The 18,936-nt window shown below is 40.1% G+C and overlaps 1 protein-coding gene across 4 annotated transcripts in view; it reads left to right on the plus strand.

Moving 5' to 3' along the window:
* Znf385d (zinc finger protein 385D) overlaps nucleotides 1-18,936 on the plus strand; it is a 764,160-nt gene that overhangs the window by 675,247 nt on the left and 69,977 nt on the right. The window contains exons 1-2 of one of the 4 annotated variants that reach the window (XR_004116161.1): nucleotides 848-1,298; nucleotides 13,503-14,231. The exons of 1 other annotated variant lie outside the window; for it this stretch is intronic. The gene's annotated coding sequence lies outside the window, so the exon portion shown is untranslated. Of the gene's footprint in view, nucleotides 1-847; nucleotides 1,299-1,511; nucleotides 2,171-13,502; nucleotides 14,232-18,936 lie in introns of those variants that run through there. 2 more of the 4 variants (XR_004116160.1, XR_004116162.1) reach the window with 2 other exon arrangements.

Genomic DNA, 18,936 nt, shown 5'->3' on the forward strand with positions numbered 1-18,936 from the left:
GAGGCTGCATTAAAAAAAAAAAGCCTCAATTGCTCCCTCATTTAGAGAAATGAATTTTAAGTTCAAAGACTCCAGAGGGTTAACAGGATCCAACAATTGGGAAGGGGAGCTAGCTAGTGGGTTTATTTTTCACCCGGAGCATTTACACACTAGTCACTAGCTTGAGGGATTTCTTTCTACCATTCTTTTCTGTGTACACTAAGCACTGCCATTCGTTACACCTTTGGAAGACACAGAGATATTGCTGGGCTGTACTGTTCTTGGCTCCATCTCAAATTTAGTGTGTGTGTACTCAATATTGGTGATGAGTCTTAAATTGTGATCTAATCTCGGTCGTTTCCATTTTAATGCCTCTCTCCCTTTAGAGGGTTAAAGGGTCAAAGACCATTTGACCACTTCTACCCCAATGTACTTCCTCTATCTGCTAAGGGGCAGAGGCTGGGGCAGGTGGGTGTGTAATTGTGTGTGCCTCGGTGATAGGAGACTTTTATCACATCTTTCCATCTATAAGTCTAAACCAGGAAACAGGATATAAAAACTAGATTTTTTTTTTTCATGATGGAATCACACTACCCTAGTAATAGAGTACCCTGATTTCCAGCCTTCAAGCTCAGAGCCAAAAGCATGCCTGCTCAACATCTTCTCAGGCTTAATTTTGATGAGACTGATAGCCTTCTCAGGAGGGGCGAGATAAAAGTGTGTCTAATTATCGGTTCATGGCAGAATTCTCCTGAGCCAGGTTCCCACCCTTCATCTGGGGTAAACTTCCCCTGTGTGCTTCCGTATGCACAGGAGACCCTTCTCTCTAAGCCAGTCTCCGCGCCCCTCACTCCGCCCACGCCCAGGTCTCTGGGCTGGTTGGAGCTTCACAGAGCCTTGGTTGGTGCTGGCAGGCCATCAACAGATCACTCTCCTGGAGAGGGGCTGGGATGCGGTGGGGTGGCACTGGGGGCTGTGTTCGTAGTACTCCCGGGAAGTCCTGATGTCACGAGAGCAGCAAGGACATCGCAAGGAGGAGTCGAGTTACAGTAAGGATGGGCAGTGGCGCGAGCGGCCGGAGCACACGCTCCTGCCGCGGGAGATCATAGCCGGGAAGGCAGGAGCCTGTACAGCTCTGCTGGCCCAGCCCGCCTCCAGGAGGCACGCTCCGCGCCTCTTCTCTTCAAGCTGGAAACATTCACGTTGACCGTACCATGCCACGGCTCTGCTCGGCGTGCAAGCCCTGGGTGAGAGCGGAGGCTGAAGACGCCACAGTGGGGTTTCAGCTGGTTGATTAATGAGAAAAATAATGTATTTTGGTGAGTGTTCACTCTGCTGATGCAATTCTGGGGGTGCGGGGGTGCCCGGCGGCTCTCCATCATGCAAGCAAACGCTTTTTTACAAAAATCTTTAAGCTGCTAGAATATATTACACCAAAGGAACCTCCAGCAGGCAGCTGGCAGACCCTATAGTGCGGCATTAAAAGCTTTCTTTGTGCCACCTTTGAGGGTGGTAATCAACTGTTCACGGATGTAAGCTGGAAAAGAAGAGATGAGGGTGGGATGGATAAACTTTGCTTTGACTTGTGGGCACGAAGTTGGTTTATTTAGCTAGATGGAGGAGATGTGGTGAAGCGTGGGGAAGTCATAGGCTAACTTAATGGAATGCGGGACAAAGTTCCCACACGACTGATGTCCTGCGAGCCTAGTAAACATGAATGTCTTCTTTAGCATTTGGATTTTTCCTGTTTCAGACGCAGGGAAACAATGTTGTACGAGCAGTCCTTCCCAGCCGGGTGATACTTCAGGCTAGGAGAGGATAGCACCAAATGCTTATTACTTTAAACCTACCGAGGTCATGAGGCTGATAAATATGTGTAGGTACGGTTTAGTTTGGGGCTGCCGAGGAGCGTTCCCTTAGCTGTTCAGCTGAGCTGTTTGCCTTTGCAGAAAGCATGGAGAGGCTTAGATGTGGGGTCTAGGCTGAGCACTGTGAACAGGCTGGGAGCTGAGTTGTACCTTCTCAGTGCAACGCTGCAGCTTACATCTGAGAAAAGGCAGTGAGACCTTCACTTCTGAGAAGAGACAAAGGAATTAGACGGAGGAGCCTTTCCTCCTCCCTGGAGTTATGCTTTCATTCTGTAAGTCCCAGCCGGTGTCATCGCTTAACAGCATCTATCTGATATTAAAAGGTTTGTGGGAGCAATTGGAGTGGGGCTGGGGGTACTATTGTATGCTGCAACGCAATGGGAGACTTGGGGTTTTGCGTTAAGTATGAAATCAACAGTCTTCCTTCAAGTTAAATTTAGGTTTGTGTGGCTGGGCGCTATTAGTTTGTTGGGCATGCATTTCCCTGTGTGTTATTTGCTTTGCTTTGTCTTGCTTTTGGAGCCTTTTGAAACATTTGAGAAAGTGTTCAAGGAACCTGAGTTGCAAAACCTTAATGCCTTTAGTTGTCTTGACAGAAGCTTTGATTGCCCTATAATTTGTGTCATTTTAGAAAAGAAATCCTAAAATAACCTGAATTGATTTAAAAGAAAGGATCCCCATTCTATAGCCCAATTCAAGCCGAATCCAGACTTAAGTAGCACTTTCCCCGTGGGCATGCTGATTTATTAGTCATGAATAGAACAGGATGCAGCACGTGTGCGATTTTTTGAAAAATGGAGAAACTTGTGAAGATAATGTCTTTCTAGCATAATTAAATTTTAGCTTCCATAATGAGATTCAGGGAAATCAAAGAATATTATGATTTTAGTTTTAGTTTTGGGGGGTCTTATGAAATGCCTGGTAGGATTTTGAAGGAGAACTAAGCAGAGGAGCAGGAATCTCCCAGTCCAGGTAAGAGGCTGCCCATGTTGTGCTGAACTTCATATGATGACTGACTAGTTCATGGTCATTGAGCTAGCTCATGTTCTTAACTGTGTGCTAACCCAATTGTTTTGTAAAGGGACAGCTCCACAGGCAATTAGTTTCATGTAAGCTTTTAATAGTATGAACTGAAATGTGATGTCCCACTTACTCCAGCTTAAACTACACTTTTTCCAAGGCCAGCCTAAAGTTGCCCTCAAGGTTGTGAACACAGTTCTGTCTTACCATCAGCCCCACCATCATTCCAGTGTGACAAATGTTTTGACATTCTTAAAGGAAGTTATGTGTATATCAAAAATGTTAGGCTTTGGCAATTTTACTATGCAGCCCCTCATGAAGCTGCTAAACATCAGAACCCTTGGAGCCAAACTGCCTCTGAGAAAATCTCCCCACTAGAGCCAGAGCAAATATAAATAATAATAACAATAGCAATAATAATAACCCATGTATACATACATGCATACATACATACATAAAATAAGAATAACAGGTATCTTTCAATGCCATAGCAGGCTAATGTGTGCATGCCTGCACATGCACATGTGTGTATGTTTATGTGCATATGTGCATAGATCTAAAATATTTTTATTTTAGTTTTTTTTTTTAAAAAAAAAAAAAACAGTGCTTTCAGAGCTAGAAGGTGGTGGTGCACACCTTTAATCCCAGCACTTGGGAGGCAGAGGCAGGTGGATCTCTGAGTTGGAGGCTAGCCTAGTGTACAAAGTGAGCTCCAGGACAGCCATGGCTACTCAGAGAAACCCTGACCTGAAGGGAAAAAGAAAAAGAAAAAAAGAAACAAAAACAAACAAATGAAATAATGCTTTCACTTGCAAATTTATTGATGCTTCATTATTTTTGTTATTTTTGAGTTGTTAATGATTTATCAAGCCAGGACCAATAGGGGCAAAAAGACAGCAAACCTTCGTTCTTGGGCTTTTCTGGTGACTTGTGGCAATGGGATAATCAGTGTCACCAGAAGGAGTGATGAAGAGCATGGTGAAGCTATGTGAAGAAGTGAATTGAGAGACAATTGGGTTATTCCCTTCTCACACACAGGCTCCTTTTCTGATGAGGCTAGCTACATCTACCTGCTTTAATTTTCTTCCCCTTGGGGCACTAAGTAGCTGGACTTGTGCAAGGTCAGCTGGAGTTGAGCTGAGTGTGTATATGGGCTAACTGTATGTATGTGATTTCCAGTTCTTAACACAGACCCCATCTAAGTCTGTTCTCTCATATCTGTGGTACTGAGGGACTCTTAACGACTTAAGCTCCACTTTCCTGTGTCCTTTTGAGATTTTAATGTGGGATTTTCAGTAATTGTTTGTCTACACTTGCTATTTAGTGATTTGAATTTGCCATTCAGTCACTGTGGGCGGGCCTGTCACTCTATTGACTTTACATTCATTATTGTAGTTAAATGTGAGAAACACAAAGGAGAAAAGAAAGGGAAAGCCCAGTCAGCAGCACAGCCAGTGGGCTATACTGTAGAAGCAAAGGGAAAAAAGCAAAGATGAGGAAATTAACCTTCAGGCCCCCCAGAAAGAGTACGCAAAGTTAAAAATTACATGTGCCATGGATTAATAGACATTAATAATTTATTCACTACTGAAAGCCAGGCACCTAGAAGACTTCTCACCAGACCCAGGAAGAGAGGCTGTGGTGGTTGTCAGTACAACAGGCCGGCTGCCAGGTCACAGTGGGGCTGAAGAGTGTGCTGGTATGAAGGACAGATTGCTTGCTTGAACGAATCGCTGCAGTCGCTCACTGCCCAGCAGACGGTTATACTAAGTTACTGTCTCTAGGTCTGGGCACCATAAATAAATCTGGATCATTCCCGTCCCCATCTCATCTTTCTCTTAATTGTTGAAGGGTCTTCATTGACGGTAGGAATACCAACCACATGAACTGTCCTCGATTGGCCACAAAGGAGAGAAAGGAAGGAGCAGCTTGATTGTCCTCAGGCATTTCTGTGCGGCCTCACATCAGTGCTTCTAGACCTGAGCCATCCAAATGTGACAAGAAGGTCATCTAAAAGTGGTTGAGGCCTATTCCTTGATATTCCTCCTAAAAAAAAGAAAATGATACACCTAAAATAAAAAAAATAGTCAGAACTGAGAGACAAATGTTAGCACTCACTGCAAATGTCACTATTAATAGTACAATAATTAAACCCCGAGAAAAGGGCAAGCAAATTTTAGAAAGTGTGACTGAGCTGTTCAAGTTCAGCTTGATGTTAATTGTGGTTTGGCTGTGTCCTTTGAAATGACTAAGGAAAGGAAAAAAAGACAAAGGAAACTTAATGGTGTGCCTGTCATATGCAAAATGCTTCCTAAGGAAGTTTTTAATACAACAAACGGTTAGCAAGTGTCTAAAGAGAAGACTCATCTCTTTCGTGTTAATAGATACACATGTTCAGCCTTGGAAGGACTGTTTTCCCTGGGGTATTTAAGAAGAGCTCACTTTAATGTTTGCATCTCTGAGACAGTGTCCAAAAGGCAGTTGTGCAGTGAGGAAGAGGTGAGCAGAAAACAGCAGGCGGTGCAAAGAAACATGCCTCCCCTTTCTGTGCACCCAACTCCTCATTTGCAGTAAAACATCCATTATGAGAAATGAGGTTCCGTTTCCTACAGAGATATTTCTATAGCCTCAAACCAATAAGGACAGAGACCAATTTCGGAAGTGGTGCATCCAAGTTCTTTCTTTTGATGTTAAATTCATACTCTCAAGTCTTGCCATAAATGGATCACAATGGCATACTATGCAACAATAGCGACTAGGAGTGGGGACTGTGATTGACACATGCTGTTAGGAAGGGTCCTTTCAAGGAACCTGGATCTAAGGGACCTTTAAACACATTCTCCCTAAAGCTGGTTTCCTCTGAATTCATTTAAAGTTTCCAGTTTATAAGGCAAATTTTGGTTATTGTAACAGTAATAAAGATTCTTCAATACAGTCTTATAATCTGTACTTTTCCCTCCTGCCTTTTTCTTTTTTTTTAAAGGCCCTTCTCAGTGGCTATAATTATATGTAAATGAGATGAGTTTATTTAAGGGATAAATCCCCAAATTCATGAGATAATGAAGACTTACAAATTTACCCTTTTGTGGGTGGCAAATTGTTCTGAAAAAACAAATGAAAAATTTAAATTAGAGGTTTCTGACTTCCTTTTTAGAAGATGGGGCTGCAGCTGCTTGGTACTGAGAGGTCTTCAGATAAAAAACGTGTGTGTGTGTGTGTGTGTGTGTGTGTGTGTGTACAACATTGTAACCTTCCATAGTGTTTTTTTACATAGATACCCCAATATTATTCCTCATCCACAGCTTTTCTGTGTTAATTTTGTGTGTTGCATCATTTGAACAATTACACTTAAGTGATGATTAATAAGGTAGATTTAATGTCTATTTTTAGCTTAGCTGCTTTTTAACTTGAACAATTATTATATGGGTTATGTCTTAAAAATCAAATCATAAAGCTAATTCTTAAGGCTTCCCCTGCTTAAGAAACCACAATGCTTATATAAGCAGAAACTTACATATTCCTTGACACTGAGAAGGGGATGGTTCCATTTGTATTGCACTATGAAAAACATGACATAAAACAGCAGAAGTCATAGTCCTTGTTTGTCTGTCTGTAAAGGAAACCATTATGTATCATTTCCTACAAAGATTAGCTTTGCAGAAAAATTTTTTCAAATGATTGGTAGCATTAAGAGAAAATACCACCTAAGAGATGGCTAGAAATATCAAAACTTAAAGTGGCTGAGATCATGCTTGAACTAAATTACTAGGGTTGGAAATAGCAAGATGGTTCTCTCTGTCACAACATTCAAATTGTTATGAGGCAGTTGGGAGTCAGCCAGCCTTCCTTGTATGTGAACTCCAGGGTGGCATTGCCTTTAATACAGAAAACATTTCCATGAAAAGTACTCTGTATAAAGTCTCCAATGCATATGTAGCATTGGAAGGTAATGCAATAAATAAGGCCCTCCCCCTAACCCACCTCTCTGTTTCTTCCATAACCCACCCACAATATCATGTTCCTGTAAGTTAAGAGAGAAGAAAAAACATGGCCCAAGTCAGAAAAAGAATCAATCAGCAACACTATCACATAGTATCACAAATGACAGTAGAGGGCGTACTGTGGGATCCAAAGCATTGTACCAGCTACAGATCTCAGGGTGAGAGGAGGCAGGCAGGTTAATGGGGTAAGAATTCTGGGTTGATTGATCTGGGTTGACCAAGCACTTAAGGGTAAAGAGAAAGGCTAACCTCTGCCATAATGCCTAGCTCAATGATAGCACTTCTGTGAGAGTTTGGAATTTGTGTAGATAAGAAAGAGTCCTCTTTGCTTCCAAAATGTAAGGTGCTACTATTTATCTTATTTACTCTTAGACTTATTTTCTTTTAATTTTTGTGCAATTGGGAGGCGAAGAGACAGATCCGAGAATGCAGGTGTCTGATTCCTTGACAGTGGAGTAACTGGTAAATCGTAAGCCCCTTGATATGTGAGGTGGGAACCAAAGTCAGGTCCTCTGCAAATGTGACAAACACTCTTAACCCCTGAGTCATCTCTTTAATTATTTTTATTTTACCGTATTTTTTTTTGTTATTTGGGGGGGGTTTCTTTCTATGATTCCATCACTTTCCCCATTCTTGTTCTTTCCTTTGACATCCTACCATGCCCCTCTCTACTGTTCTCATTCACACTCATGACATCTTTTATTTAATTGTTGTTGTAGGTGTGTGTGTGTGTGTGTGTGTGTGTGTGTGTGTGTTTTAAATTTAACCATCAATGTGCAGACCGGTTCTTTGATATTAGATTATAAGTTAAATATAGTGGAATTACATGTTCTTTTTGTTGTATTGCTTTCATTGTCTCAGGACCCTGAAATGGGAACAAAAGATGGAGAACACTATAGAATATCAAGATTTACAGTCAAAACTCTCTGAAGAGAACATAAAATCACCATACAAGATGGCCAGATTAGAAATCACTGAGTTACATAGAACAGTGCTGGTCCTCCACCTGACTGCAAGGGTATTCTGACGTGGGCAGATAAAGTGCCCATAATCAGAGTTCCTGCTCAGAGTACCATGAAGGTCACCAGGTCTGAAGCTATTGTCTGTTAGGAGAAAAAAGAAGCATGAATTTGACAAGATTTTACAAGATTTTGCAGAATTTTTCTTCACCTGTAATTTTTTTCTTTAATATTCATGCATTTTGCTGAAGCGGAAAGGTACTAGTAGCAGACTGCTCTGAGAATAAAAACACAGTAATGAACGTAAAAGTCCTTTGATAAACATGATCTCTCTCCCATTTGTATAGCAATTTGCTTTTCAAAACATTATGCTGTTTTTATCATTAAAGTGACCCATTTTAGGAGGCAGACAAAATGCAATTATTCCCTTTTTGATTGTTTGTTTTTTAGATGAAGAATGTGAGCCTCTAAGGATTGACACTTCCTTCTCAAGGTCATACTTCTAGTTAATAGCAAGTCTCAAAACTTAATTCAGACCTTCTGAGATATACTCAGTGTGTTTTATAGCAGAGTATGGGATGTTGGAGATTATTACAAAGTTATTTTTAATATTTCTAGAAAAAATATTTTTACTAACAATAAAAGAAATGAAGAAATGGTTGGATGGGAGAAATGTCCTGCTCTGACTTTAAATCACAACTCAATAGCATAGTATGAATATAATTCATAATTGTATTTGTTCTGCTTTGTCATTTATATAAAAATTAATCAGCAAAAATCAATACTGCCCAGAAGGCATGAGAAAGTATAATAGAATTTATGTTCAAATTTCATCCAAATTTGTATGTTGAAGACTTGATCCCAGTATGATGATGTTAGGAAGTAGGGACTTTGAGTCTGGATGAGATTGTGGGGACAGAGCCACTGGGATGGAAAAAGTGTAAGAGAACAACACTGATCATCTTTTCTATCCCATTTTTCCTACCTAAGTCTGAGGTGCTTCTTTCCTTCCTTTCTTTTTGATTCTTTACTCATAGAGTTTATTTTGTGTTGCTATTGCTGAGCTAGTCTTGGGAATGTGGCCTCCTAGTGTGTGTGTGTGTGTGTGTGTGTGTGTGTGTGTGTGTGTGTGTATGTGTATGTGTGTGTTTGTATGTGTGTTAAGCATGCTGGGGTCACATCAGAAAAGGAAATCAACTCTCCCTATCCTAGAAGCTATCAGATTGTCAGTAGCTTCTCTGATCATGATAGGAATTCATGTCCACGTTATCCCTGCTATGCAAGGACCTTGCCTGGTTGGAGACAGGGAAAGCCTTTTAAAGCCCTGTGACAGATCCCATCTTAGCTCCCTTGTTTTCAGACAATGCCCTGTTAACTGCTGGGAAGCATTTCATTTGCTGTGAATAATATGGAAGGCACTAATTCCTACCAGAATTAGTGTCCCAGGAAGGGCAAACTGTGATTTACAGATCTAAGGGGCATTTTAGGATTCCGTCCTAAGGAAAATTTATCAAGTTAAAAGATATATTAGAAGGTAGGTTCCTTTATAATTATTATTATTTTTCCTCATTAAAAAAGTTATTGGTGGCCCTAAATACTGATCTTTAACTGAACTTTTTGTTTGTAATGGAGTCATATTTCTCCTTCATTTAAAGTCCTCAATAAAGAAAGACAGTTCAGGGAGAAGTTCAAGATGTGGGCCTCTTGGGTCATTTTCTTCATTAAGGAAATTTTGGTCTTCCTTTGTGAAGCTCTCTGAAGCTGACAGGTGATTGGCCCTGCTCACAGGTTCGCAGGAAGAGGAATTCAATAGGAACTCATTGGTACTAGGTATTGAAAATGGAGGTGCAGTCAGGGGTGACATTGGCTGGTGGCTCGCATAGTTTAGGAGATCAGGGGATGTAAACCCTGGATATGTGTAAGACTTCACCAGATGTATTTGAAATGGTAGAAATAGCAGAAAACCCCAGTTCTATGGTTATAGATCCAAGCACCTGCCTTTTCTCACAAAAACCTTCAGTGAATTCTACAGGAGAACTAGAAATGAGTACCTCAGATGGGTAAATTGTCATCTAATAAAGAGCCTCCAGAGAACTTAGGAGTTTCCAGTTTGTACCAGATTACCCAGGAAGCAGGTGGCTGGGTCAGGGCTCCAAGCAGAACCTCAGAATTCATGGTTCCTCTCAGAGTGTGATGTGTGGACCTACTTACACTATGTTCTGTAGCACCCACCGCTGGATCTTTGAATGAAAGTTTCCTAAGGATAAGAACTGTTTCCTTATAGAACCCTGTATTATATTTGCTGATAGCATGCCTATGGAGAGAATGTTAGAACAACACTTTTCACAGTTGAGTATGCAAAACTCATGAAGATCATGTTAAATTACAAATCTATTCATGACATCTGACCTCGTCCCTTCCCCCGGGGAGTGGAGTTCTTCCTCTAGCACAATCTTTGATATAGATACTTCTGGCACACTCTCCCACAGTACTTTGAGTGGTCGGGATTTAAAAGGATCTTATTGTTGAATTACTATTTTCTGATTCCAGGTGTGATTGTAGTTCATCTTCCAAATTAAGTTCTGTGAGATTTTGAGTGGTTTCTGTTGAGTTCCCAGAGTTAACAACTGTGATGAGTAACTTTAATCATCAACTTGAAACAATTGAAAATCACCTGGGAAGAGAGTCTCAGTCAGGGATTGTCTCCAATGGATGGCCTATGGGTGTGCCTGTAGGAGGTTACCTTAAGTTAACCAACTAACTCACTGTTCCCTAGATAGTAGTTCTGAACTGTTCAAAAGTGAGGAGTCAAAGTAAGTTGACCACAAGCAAGAAAACAAAGGAACATGCATGCTTTTATTTCTCTGTGTTCTTGATTGTGGATGTCATATCGCTAGATACTTAAGTTCCTGCCTTGACTTCTCTGACAATAATGAATTGTTATATAGAATAGTAAGTTGAAATAAACTCCTTTGTTTCTTTGGTTTTTTTTTTAGATTTATTTATTTATTATATTTAAGTACACTATAGCTGTCATCAGACACTCCAGAAGAGGGCGTGAGATCTCATTATGGATGGTTGTGAGACACCATGTGGTTGCTGGGATTTGAACTCAGGACCTTCAGAAAAGCAGTCAGTGTTCTTAACCGCTGAGCCATCTCTCCAGCCCAACTCCTTTATTTCTAAAGGTGCTTTTTGCCAGAGTATTTTATCTGAGCAATAGAAATGAAACTATAACAACTATCTATTTAGCTTGAGATTTTGGAATCTCAGGACTTGAACAATTTGGTGCCAAAATGGTAAATGTCTCATGCATATGGGGATGAATTGACCGACCCATGGAGTTCTGACCTCACCTTTATTGCTGAAGAGTAGCGAGAGGTCAGGCAAGTAGCTCAGTCTCATCAAGCCTCAGATTCCCTATTTATGGATCACGAATGAAAAATAATTCTCTGAGTTCTTGCACAACTAGGCTTAGAGGACATTAAGGAAGAGTGGGCAGAAAAAAAATGTAAAAGAGTTGAACAGATGGGGAAGAGAGTTGTAAAATGCAGAATTCTGGACCTGCCATGGTTGTTACACACATCAACTCAACAGAACCTGTAGTTTCCTGCACAAGATCAAGCCAGCCAAATTTCCCATATTAGTGGGGAAAGATCATTTTGAACATTTTCAAAGAATAAATAAAAATATTATTTAAAAATAGAAATTCTCAGTAATCATAAGGATTAAATTAAACAGTGTATGGAAAACAGTAAAAGATCACTATTATGACGTAAACAGTCACTAAGTGTTGGCAGCAACCATGACCACTTATAAATATTACTCAGCACTGTGCCCCTGGACTGCAAAGAAACTCTGTAAAACAGTGCAGGCAGCCACCTATCTTCTTTGCCACATCATCATCTTTGTATAGACAAGGCTGCTTATGAGTAGTCTACTGTATGATGCTTATGAGTAGTCACAGTATGATGTACAAGGTTGTGTGATGCAGTTCTTGGTCCAGCGTACATTTTGCAGATGCCAATCATCACTACTAATATATATTTTTTTTTACCATGGAGGTATAGAAAAGCCTGGCTAAAACTCTGCCACTTTGGGACATTGTGAACTGGCTGATGGTATTCCTGTCGACCTTGTGTATCCATTAGTGCTTCTCTGAGCTCTGGAACAACTGATGAGGTGGCTGCAGCTAATGATGATACCTTCCATCTCCTGCCCAGTCATTGTGTTAACAATCGATATCCTTAAAACAAAAGGCAGCCAGACAAGGCAGCGCCTGCCTCCACCACAGCTTCCACCAGGGAGAACAAGAGAGTAGAAGTGGCTTTTAACCCATTCCCTCCCCAGCACCAAACCTGACACTGGACACTTGATTCTTTTTTTTATTATTATTATTAGATATTTTCTTTATTTACATTTCAAATGATATCTCCTCTCCCGGTTTCCCCTCAAGGGGAAAAAAAAACCTGTTTCTTCCCCCCCTCCCCCTGCTCACCAACGCACCATCTCCTGATTCCTGGCCCTGGCATTCCCCCACATTGGGGCATAGAACCTTCACAGGAACAAGGGCCTCTCCTCCCATTGATGACCAACTTGGCCATCCTCTGTTACATATGCTGCTGGAGCCATGAGTCCCACCATGTGTACTCTTTGGTTGGTGGTTTAGTCCCTGGGAGCTCTGAGGGTACTGGTTAGTTCATATTGTTGTTCATCCTAAAGGGCTGCAAACCCTTCAGCTCCTTGGGTCCTTTCTCTAGCTCCTTCATTGGGGACACTTGGTTCTTAATGATTGTGGGGAATGATGCCAACTTCCCCCACTTCCCCCCACCACCCACATAATTACACATGTAGCTTCTCAGTAAGGATTTATGGTTCTACTTTTTCTTGAGCATTTGGCTGGTGTTGAGTGACTGGCTTTGTCAGTGTTTGCACTGGAAAGCCAGCTCACTGGCCTCCCGTCAAATGTTAACCATTTATTGAGTGGTTATGTCTGAAGATGTGTGAAAACTAGGAGAGATGCTCTCTTGTTTTTCTGTTATGACTAGTATGTGGGCAGCTCCAGGCAAGTAAAGCACTTCACAGTGGGGAATCTTGGATGAGCCAGTATTGCTAGGTGTGTTAAGCTGGAGAACAATGAAAGGCAAGGCAGGGCCACTCTCTTTCCCAAGTACAAGTGGAATGGAGGAAGGGCATGGCAGAGTGTTGTGTCTTCTCAGCCTTATTTACTGCTGCAACAGCTGGGGCCGTTCTGAAAGTGCCTTGCAGAAAACAGGTCAGCACCTCAATACAATAGACAAGAAGTTAGAGTCTAAACTGCTTTTAAATATCTATATTTGGCTATGAATGAACGCCTATGAGTACTTGAATCCTTAAAAACCCTTTAAACTTTTGAAAGTGTAAAATTTGATGCAAAAATCCTCGGCTTCCATCTTAAATGTTCATGAAAGTGCACAGTGTTTAGTTTGGTTAATATTTTGTGAGATGTTTTTATTTATTTAAGACCTTTTCATGATTATGCTTATCATAATACAAATTTTAATTAAAACTTAAAACCCAATCCTGACCTCATGTTGGAATTGTTTAAGGAATCTCCCTGAGTGGTCCCAACAGGTCAGAACTGTACTGCCTAATAATAGCACAGTGCTGAGTTTTGTTTTGTTTTTTAACCACAGATCTTTGATGAGAACATCATCAGTTTGCAAGTTTCAAAGATGAAGAAATTCAGTTACAGAAAGGATGAGTAATGAGAATGATGTACCAGGCAGACCACAGACAAGCTGTCATTCTCCATTTCCCCAGGCCTCCCTGCCACACTCTGTAGGTGAACTTGAACAGATTCTCAAAACTCAAGCCTGGCATGTAGACTCACTATTCAAATCCAGCAGGGATAAGGATATATACCTTGATTATCTGCACAAATGTGCAAAAAGGTGAATGTCTTCCGTGTATGAGGTCTCCACCTACCTTTTAGTAATGCAGTCCGAGGGCAGGGGAGATTCGGATTCCCTTCTAGATGGCCTACCCCAAGACAAGGACTGAAAGATTCTGTTCACAGCACCTATAACCTTTGCTCCAGGAACTCTTCCAAAGAGAGTTTCTACCAGGCTAATATGACAACTGGTTTCTTTCATGTGCTCTATACGTGCCTGTTAAGTATATGTAACTTGTGGTGATCACACTCCTTCAAATGGAGGTGTGTTTTCGTCTGTTTGTTCTTTCTTTGGACAGCCAGCAACATGCTACCAGGCATAAAGTTGACTTTTTTTAGGTCCACAGGACATTAAAACCTGAAAGTGCCCTGGTGCTTTTGTAGATCCTTAATATGATATTTTTCTATTTTTTGCTGCCTCGACCCACGGGGTGTTCACCAGGGTCCTAGGGCAGGGGAGCGGGAGTCCAAAAGAGACAAAAGACAAGAGGAATGAGAGCAAGACAGTTGTCTGATCAAGCTCCAAAAACTTTACTTCAGGGATGGAAATATAAACACAAGCAGGAGAAAGCTTCAAGGGAGGGGGAAGATTCCAGGGCATGGGAGGGGGAAGAGCCCGAGACAAGGGAGAAGGGAAGAGCCCACAGCAAGGGAGGGCTGGTAGCAATCTTTTCCTGGAACCAAGGGTCAACGTCCTCCACACCCACAAATGTTCTATTAGACTACACATTTTCTCTCAGGGCTGTAAATTTAAGCTAGTAATTTTTCACTAGACCATAGTTAAAGCCATGGCTCCCAGCATTTTGCAAATGTGATATTAGTACAGTTTTAGTCAGATGTCATAGTTGTGTAAATAGTGAAAACTGCACCTGGCCTACACATACTTCAGACTATCTCGTTGCATTCATTTGTGAGACTAAATTTTCTGAGGGTGGGTGACCATGACTCTTCTCATTTGTACACATAGAATAGAAGCATACTACGAACTCTGTTTTACATATTGCATTATTTATCATATATTGACATTTCTCTTTCTTTTTATTTTATGGCTATGTGATATTCTAACCTGGGGCCATATTATAATGTACTTTCCTGGTGCTTTTAAAGAAAAAACGTTATTCTCATTTTTGTGGAGAGCCTTTGAGGGCCTGCTTGGCAGGAATCTGATGTTGACCAAGGACAAGGAAATGGGCCTTAGACAGGAATCTGACATTAAGGCATGACAAGGAAGTAAGTTTAGGCAAGAATCTAATTTTTAGGGTAGAACAAAGAAGTAGGCTTTAGGCATGACTATGACTTTGGACTAGGACAGGAAAGTAGACTCAGAATATCTTGATCATCTTGATAAACCCTTAAAAATATTGATCTACGGGAGTGGTCATAAAACTTTTTTTTATTGCCTTGTTTGTTCTTTGACTATTTGTGTATATTGTCTTGTTTGTTCCTCATTGTACTACTCGCCCTTAATACTTACATGTAATTAAAATGGTATAAAAACAGACTGAGAAAAAATAAACGTGCCTCAGCTTCAGAACTGGCTAGGGTCATGCTACAATGTTGTTTAATTGTCTCTTTTCCTTTTAATTCTCACTCCTGAGCTGGAGAACCTGTTGACTGAGTGAGCGGGCTAAGTCATTTTTTTTTTCTAATAAAACATATTCATGGGTAGTGGTGACACACGCCTTTAATCCCAGCACTTGGGAGGCAGAGGCAGGTGGATTTCTGAGTTCGAGGCCAACCTGGTCTACAGAGTGAGTTCTAGGACAGTCAGGGCTCTACAGAGAAACCCTGTCTCAAAAAACCAAAACCAAACCAAACCAAACCAAACCAACAACAAAAAACATATGAAAATTATTGTGCATAAATTCTTATACCTATACTGGAAATTCTTAGAATTTCCATGTTTAATTCCTATAAGTAGTGCCTAAGTGTCTTAGGAAATAGACATATTGAGAAATTACTGCTTGCACTGGTAAGCTATTCTTGAGGAAACTGTCTTGCTGACATCTGTCTGGGGGAGAATTTTCAGGACAGTTCAACATGTAGATCTTCATATATTCTTGCTCTTCCTTCCTAGACTATTTCTTTATTTCACTGCTATTGCCCTAATTACATATGCATGTTAGTTTTTATTTTAATAAAATCAGTGGTGCCATTAAATTCAGAAGTGTTCTATAATCCTAAAATAAGAACACATCCAATGGAAAATGTACCTTATAAGTGAAATTAGGTTTTCTAGCTCCCAAATTAGAAAGTTCATCCTTGAAAGAAACATGGTCTGTTAAATCAATAAGAAGAGAGTACCATTCCATGTAAGGATGAGAGTTTCACCTTTTTGGAGCTGAGACACATTTGAATGCATGTGCACACCCATATCGTTCTGTATTTCAAGGGTTATTTTTCATATTGCTAATGTCCTGCTATTCTTTTTTCAGGATCTTTATTCAGTATACATTGCCTTTAAAAATTATCCAGGGTGTCTATGTAATGTCTATAGTATGTCTTTATGACAACAGAGAAAATGTCATATTTATTAAAGAAACAAATCCTTAAGTAGTGAATATGGTTATTTTCTGGTGAACTCTTAGTTGCTTACAGATATTAATCTCTTTGTGTCCTTAGAGAAGTGAGTCTTATTGTCCTCTGTTTATAAGAGAGTAAAGGGAAGCTAGGAATGGTTTAAGTTTATGGACAAGACCAAGTAGATGGAGGATTTGGGGCAGTTAATTGAAATGTATCTCATACCCCAGAAAATTTACATTATGCTTTTGTATACAGTTTTGTTCTGAGGACAATTCCTGAGTCATTTTTATTCAGTGCTGAGAGTTGGGGCTTCTATATAAGTCACACTGTTCACATTGCTGGTCCTTGTGACAAGTCTTAAGGGCAATCCTGTCAGTTGCCACTAAGGTATGAAAAGAACAGCAAAAACTCTTCCCCTTGTGCAAACCATGACTGTCCCAAAGCAAAGGCAAGTGAGTGAAGGAAATCAATAAATCATCAGACTTAATGATATGTTAATTAGGAATGCTATGTAAAAATCACACTCTATCTTAATTTCTCCTGTTTACTAAACCATAATGTTCCTCCCATTCTTGCTCATGCCATAAAGATGCCTCACATGGTATGGTAGCTTGCAGTCCTACCAGGTTTCACTTTAAATTTCTTTCCTTGTACTTCAAGTGAGAAAAAGAAAAATCAAGAGTGAATTGTCTAGCTAAAATAAACAATGAGTAGGCAATATTAGAGTTGCTTAGGATCTAGGCTCACTGACTCCATCCACGGCAATATGTTCCATGTGGATAGCTAGATATTCAATGTCTTTTTCTTCTTAATAAATCTAGGAGATAAGATTACTGTTGTCTTCACTCAGTAGATAAAGAATGGAGGAGCAAAGAGCTTCAAGTCTCATTCTTGGCTTCAGAGTTCCAGTCTTTTCCTTTGTATAGTGAGGAGACCCCTGAACTCCACAGCATCTAAATCAATTCAACAATCTTTCCCAGCCCTCAAGGTCCCTGATAGCACAGGAGTAGTGTAGAGATAAAGGAGTGGAACTTGTTCCAGCAATAAATCACTGCAGCCTGTGGGAATCTGAGAGGTCAAATCAAGTCTTCTCCACCTCATCCCTCATTGTCAGAGGAGTAGATCATTTATTTACCTCTGGTGTGAACTGCTATAATTATTGTGCCTAATGACTTTCCTAGCTTCTTTCTCTCAGACTTTAAAATAAACTCACATACATTCTGTTGTCCTAAGAAATAGCTACAGATAACACTGCCAAACACACACACACACACACACACACACACACACACACAATGCCAGAAGTTTCTGTTTCCTGATTTTTCATGCCCAAACTTCTTATCCAGATTAAATTGATCAAACCTAATAAATCTGGCAGTTTTCTTTGTATACTGCCATGTTCCTGTGACTCTACTTACCCTGACTTCCCATCCTGCAACATTTTGGTTTCTTTCTCTTCTAGGTCATTATTTCCTGTTGTTTTTACTTGATCTATCATTAGTTTTTACTCCAGGTCTCCAAAAATCTAAGAATATTTTTCAGTTTTCTCCCTTTTTCATTTAAACATTTTCTATATAAATAAACCTAACAAATTCTTTTACAAGGTCCTGAGACAGTGCCTCTCTTGGGAAGATGCTTCTAATTCCTCCTGTCACCTAGGAGTAAATATACTGCTCTTTGATGGCTTATGTCCCATTGGAACAAAAGCCTGAATATTTTTAAGTAACTCATTTTTCAGTTTTTTATTAGAGAGCTGTAGTGACAGAATTTCTGTGAGATTAGCACAGGAATCAAACATTTTCAATAAGTTCCCCCAAATTTGATATCAAGAGATTATTGACATCCTATAAATTAATCCATAGGAGTATTGTGAACTTCAGATGCTAATAGGATTTGGCATTAAGCTACAAGGATATTACAATCTGTGTGAAGGAGGACACATAAGTGAGTACTGGGAGAGTTATGAGCAAGGAATGTTCAGGCAATTTGTCCTGTTAGAGAACAATGAGATGATAATTAAATAATGCAGTACTGAATAACACAATAAAACCAGAAGACCAGTAAATAAATGTCAAGATTTTATAACTGAAGATCTGAGCTGTAGTCAAAATGGCATTTTGATTCATTAGAAAAAACTAAAATGATTAAGACAATGGTTGGGGGACAGCTGGATAAGCCATAAAACAAATAAACAAGGTAGACTCCTATTCCACTCATTACAGTGAAATAAGTGTCAGATTTGTAAAAGTTCAAATGTGAAAATCTATCTATAAATGCCTGAGGGGCTTAGGGATGAGGATCTCGGGGTGTGGTCAGCCTGGCCTTCAAAGTGAGTCTTCAGTACATCAAAGAAAGAACTGATAAGTTCATGACAGAAAATTAAAACATGGCTTTGATGAGATGGCTCTGTAGATAAGTACACTTTCTACCCAAGTCCAGAGACCTTTGATTAATCCCTAGTGCCTATTTAGTGGATAGAAAGAACTGAGTCCTGCAGCATGTCCTCTGATGTTCAAATTCATGACCTCACAAGCTATGCATCTCCCCCAATATTTTTTTCTTTAATCTTAAAAAGTGTTTGGGAAAAAATCTAGTAATTAAATAAAAATGGCAATAATGCAAAACAGAATTTGTAAAATTAATATAAAGTAAGG

Source organism: Mastomys coucha, unplaced genomic scaffold (assembly GCF_008632895.1).
Source record: "Mastomys coucha isolate ucsf_1 unplaced genomic scaffold, UCSF_Mcou_1 pScaffold9, whole genome shotgun sequence".
NCBI classification, from domain to species: Eukaryota; Metazoa; Chordata; class Mammalia; order Rodentia; family Muridae; genus Mastomys; species Mastomys coucha.